This window comes from Diospyros lotus, chromosome 4 (genome assembly GCF_014633365.1).
Source record: "Diospyros lotus cultivar Yz01 chromosome 4, ASM1463336v1, whole genome shotgun sequence".
Lineage (NCBI taxonomy): Eukaryota > Viridiplantae > Streptophyta > Magnoliopsida > Ericales > Ebenaceae > Diospyros > Diospyros lotus.
This window is the reverse complement of record NC_068341.1, coordinates 44,800,324-44,806,323: the sequence shown is the minus strand read 5'-3', so window position 1 is coordinate 44,806,323 and position 6,000 is coordinate 44,800,324.

Here is a 6,000-nt window from a genome sequence, read left to right as displayed (position 1 = left end):
TAATAGATAATAAAGTGCATTTTATTCCTAAACAAATGGAACCATAATAGACAATAAATTATCAAGATTGTTCTGATCAGTGATCATTATTATTGACTTTTATAGAATTCCACCCTCGAAACTACAAAAGATGTAATTTATATATAAAATTAAGAAACAGAAAATACCCACGAACCACTAACTCCGAGATGGGGCAGCAAAAACACATAAATGAATACTACCATCCATACCCAGAACTTTGAGCATTGAGCGTGTGGGTATCTAAATATTTGAGATAGATGGTAGGTATTTGTATTTACAGCAGTACATATCAATATATTTGAGGTGATTATTTTTGCGTGACTTTTAATATTCATGTTATTGATTATGTCATAAAAGATAAATCACAGATTAAACTTTTGACTCTTAAATAGAGCGAGAATTGAAATCACAATTCATCAAATTGATACTGACATATTGCTCATTCGACCTCGACTTATATCATAGAAATAACATATATGAATGTATTTTTTAAATTATTATTTTGACTTAATGTTTTATTTTTTATTTTTTCTTTATTATTGTTGTTGTTTCCTTGGATTCGACTTGTGTTTATATACATATCCTTTTCTTTTTTTAAGTAGTTATTTATTCTCGGTCAAAAAGGTATAAAAACAAAACATATAAAGTTATATATTTGGTATAAGCTATAGTTTAGTTAATGGAGATATGCTTCTTTCATAATTTTTTTCTCTAGGATTTACAGGGCACTCACTATCACAGTGTTCTCAACTTGTGGGATTCCTCTCTCTCCTCTCTCTTTTTATTTTTAATTATTTATTCATTTTTGAGACTAGTGTTCCACTTTTACCTAATATTTTATGTATTTCAATGGCCCGTTATCTTGGTAAAGTAAAGAATACTATTCTTGGTATCCATTTACTCTGTTTTCCCGTCTTTACAAGTAATCAAACCACCGATAGACCACTACTTTCCCACACCCACACCCAAATATTATTTCTTAATTTGTGGTTAGATGGCGCAATTATGCATCCTGAAAATAACTTTATTTATTCCAAGCAAACTCTTTTTACGTTGATTGCAATTCTTGAATAAACTTCTCTCTAGCTGATGGTTGGTTGACAAACGCTTACCTGGATCGACCAAGATGCAGTACAGAATATCATACATCACGTGAATGCAAACTTATGATAAAATACAGAATATCATTTTAAGTGTTATAATTAAGCGTTTTAAATAATATTTTTGTTATTTTAAATGTTTGCTAGATAAATTTAATTTAATGAACAGATGCATGCAATGGCGTCTCATATATATATATGATTGAAAATTTTTAAGGATGAGTTTATTATAAATTCTCAAGTGTTTACTCTGAAGATATAACTTGTGAACGTTACATGTATCCATAATTTTATTGAGGGTACATAAAAAATATAAATAATTACAGTTAAAGCCTACGCACAGTCAAAGCCTTGAGAATAACATAATTACACATTAACTAACGGCTGTAACTAAAAGAGACAAGTTTTAGGGAGCCACAGTCAGGGCGAATTGCTATATTAACAAAGCAGAGGAGAGAGACAAAATGTAAATAACCTCATCGATCAATCCATTAAATGGATCTCCGCCTTTAAATACTAGCCCTAAAACTAATACATCAAAATTACCAAAATACTATCGTTCGTTCAAAACAGCAGCAACACTAGAAATGAAATAACATAAACAAAAATACAAAGAATAAAATACAAAGAATGAAACCCAAATACTTTGTTACGCCCCCTCAAAATGGACCATAAGGATTGAGGATGGCCATCTTGGACAGTAATGAAAAAAGCTGGGAACGAGGCAAAGATTTGGTAAACATATCGGCCAGTTAATGGTGAGACTAAATAGGGAGAAGCTTGATCTGACCAGCTAAGACCTTGTCACGAACAAAATGGCAATCAAGCTCTATATGCTTGGTGCATTCATGGAAGACCGGGTTAGTAGCAATATGGACAGTAGCTTGATTATCACAAAATAGGATAGCAGGTGCAGAAACAAAAACCTGAAAATCTAATAAGATCTGGGTAATCCAAGTGAGTTCACTAGCAGTGGCACCCAAGGCACGATACTCAGCTTCAGCTGAAGAACGAGATACAGTAGCTTGCTTTTTAGAGTGCCAAGATACCAAACAATCACCAAGAAACACACAATAACCTGTGATTGAACGTCGGGTATCTAAACAAGAAGCCCAGTCAGCATCTGAGAAAGCCCTAAGCTGCATAGATGATGTTGCTGGAAAAAATAAACCCTGGCCAGGAGCTGCCTTGAGGTATTGCAGTAAGTGATAAACAGAATCAAGATGGGATTGCCAAGGACTGGACACAAACTGACTGAGTTTGTGAACCGCAAAAGTAATATCCGGCCAAGAAATAGTAAGATATAACAACCTGCCTATCAATCTTCGATAAAGAGAAGAATCCTCAAGCAATTTACTATCAGAAGCACTAAGTTTCAGATTGGGTATCACAGGTAGAGAATCAGGCTTACTAGCCAAGAGACCTGAATCTTCCAACAATTGCAACGTATAGTGTCGCTGAGAAAAGAATATACCCTTTTTAGATTGAGCAATCTCTAAACCAAGAAAATATCTCAATTTTCCAAGGTCCTTAAGTTTGAATTGGCTATGGAGAAACAACTTAAGATCAGTTATAGCTGTAAGATTAGGGCCAGTGAGGATGATATCATCCACATACACCAAAAGAGCCACAAAAGAAGATCCCGTGCCCTTAGTAAACAATGAATAATCAGATTTGGACTGGACAAAACCAAATTGAAGAAGGGCATTGGAAAATTTTGAAAACCACTGCCTTGAAGCCTGTTTTAAACCATAAATTGATTTATGTAACCGGCAAACTAATCTCTCCCTTATTGAACCAACCGAGATTGGAGGCTTATAACCAAGAGGCAATTCCATATACACTTCTTCAAAAAGATCCCTATTAAGAAAAGCGTTGTTCACATCTAATTGCACAAGAGACCATCTATTCATAGCTGCAAGAGCCAGTAGAATTTTCACAGTAACCAGTTTCGCTACAGGAGAAAAGTGTCCAAAAAATCCAAGCCTTTTTGTTGGATATATCCTTTTGCAACCAAGCGAGCCTTATGTCGCTCTATAGACCCATCAGACTTGTATTTTATTTTATAAATCCATTTACACCCAATGGCATGTTTGTGAGGAGGCAAAGAAGTGATTGTCCAAGTGTGGTTAAGATGCATAGCATCTAACTCAGCCTTCATGGCATCTCTCCAATGGGCATGGGGAACAGCTTGATGATAGAATTGAGGTTCAAAATCAGCTGACACTTGAAGTAGAAATGAGCTATGGGCTGGAGAAAAATTTGAATAAGAAAGATATTGAGACAAGGGATAAGGACTGTTGGTGGAAGGAAGTGTCTTGTGAGAAAGAAGGCTGCAATGAAAATCTTGAAGGTATGTAGGAGGTCTAATCACCCCAGTAGACCTGCGAACTGAAGTGATAGAATTAGGCAAGGAAGTCGGACTATCAATTGGATTAGGCAAAGAAGAGGAAAGAGGATCAATTGTAGAAAAATCTGAAGGAACCGCCTACAATGGAGTAGGAAAAGAAGGCAAGTCAGTGGCTGGGATTGGAAGCACCAAATCAAGAAATGGGTCAACTATTTCATCAGGAAGAGTGACAGAATGAAAAGGGAAAATGTGCTCATGAAATTGCACATCCCGGGAAATGAAAATGGATTTGGTGTGAAGATCATAAAGTTTGTAGCCTTTAATATTTGGAGGATAACCAAGAAAAATGCAGGCAACAGCCCTATGATGAAATTTTGATCTATGAGAAGACAATGTGGAGGCAAAACAAAGGCTACCAAACACACGAAGAGAGGTATTGACTGATATAACAGTTGATAAGGTGTTTTGGAATGCAAGAGAGGAGAAGGAGTTCTATTTATCAGATAAGTGGTAGTGAGGATGTAATCACCCCAGAACTGAATAGGAACCCTAGATTGAAAAAAAAAGTGCTCGTGCCACATTTAAGAGATGCTGATGTTTCCTTTCAACCACTGAGTTTTGTTAGGCCTCTCAACACATGAAAATTGGTGAATAACTCCTTTAGAGGCAAAATAATCAGCAAATTTAAGTTCAGGAGCATTGTTTGACCTAAACCTTTTTAATCCCCTTATTGAATTGAGTCTCTACCCGAGAAAAAAACTTAGGGATAATATCCTTAGCTTCTGATTTATTTCTCATAAGGAAAACCCAAGTGTATCTCGTGTAATCATCAACTAAGGTCAAGAAATACTTATATCCAGCATAGGTAGGCACATGAGAGGGACCCCAAGTGTCACAATGAATCAAATCAAAAGCATTATGTGATAGATGATTATGAGATATAAAAGACAGTCTCCTTTGTTTAGCCAAGCGACAAACTGAACAAAAATCATGATCAGTATTATGGAATTGAAGTTGAGGCTTTATTGAATCCAATCTTTTGAAAGATAGATGCCCTAGCTTGTTATGCCAAGTAGTCTTACTAACATGAGCTACTATGGCCACAGGAACCCCAAAATCTACTATACCAGAAATAACATCCAAAACATATAATCCAGCAATCAATTCAGCCTTGCCAATCATCTTCAAAGTGTGTGTATCCTGTATTGTACAAAGAGGTAAAATTGAGACTCAGAATTTTGTCTTACTAATGCACTAACTGAAATGAGGTTAAACTTAAAATGAGGCACATATAGAACATTTTCCAACACTATATGTGGAGTAAGCTTAACACTCCCCATGTATTGAACTAAAATCCGTTTGTGGTCAGGTAAAGTAACATAAGCATCCCGAATAGGCTTCAACTCAACAAAAGATGCAAAATTAGAACACAAATCACTTGTGGCTCTAGAATCCAACACCCAATAATTAGGATTATTAAGCAATGAACTGATGTTAATGGAAAAACAGATACCTGATGCCTGACCAAAAGAAGAAGGGGCATCAGGGGGAGTAGACTCAGCATTTTCTTGCTTGACAACTGAGATGTGAGAACTCAGCATGCTCAAAAGATTCTGATATTACAGTGGACTCAGGGATTGCATAAATCCTTTTACTCCTTGAGTCTGAGAGGAGCTAGAGATAGATCCTGATACCTGACTCACAACAGGATTTTTATTCTGATTATTAACAGCCATGTGACCAGAATTATTTCCCTGTTGTCTAGGCTTATACCCGGGAGGATATCCATGGAGTTTGTAACACTTATCTATGGTATGTCCAGTAAACCCGCAATGAGTACAAAAGGACTTCTCCCTCTTCTGATTTTTACCCTGACTAGACTTATATGTGTCATTCTTGACCAATAGTGTAATAGGATCAGAATTAACAAACGTATTATGTATGTTTCTTTGGTTCTCCTCTTGTGTAATCAGGGCAAAAACCTTATTGATAGGTGGAATAGGGTCCATCAACAATAATTGTCCTCTAACTTGAGAATAAGTGTCATTTAATCCCATGAGAAAAGACATGACATACTCGGTATGATAGTATTCAGCTAAAGACTTCAAACCACCACATGTACATTTTCCACAAGAACAAGTTGGTTTATAGCTGCTAAGTTCATCCCAAAAGACCTTTAATTTGGTAAAATAGGCACTTATTGATAACTGTCCTTGTTGTAGGTTCATCAATTCTCTCATAAGTTGGAAGATTCGAGGGCCATTAGCTTGCTGATATCTCTCTTTTAAATCATTCCATATGCCATAAGCAGAATCAGAAAAAATAATACTTGCCGATATTTCTTTAGAGACAGAGTTCAATATCCATGAAATCACTATATTATTGTTCCGTATCCAAGAACTGAGAAGCGGATCATCACCTGATGGCCGAGAAATCAAGCCATTTACAAACCTTAATTTGTTCTTTACCGAGAGTGCGATGACCATAGCACGACTCCAGGACGAGTAGTTGTCTCTCGTCAAAGGTTGC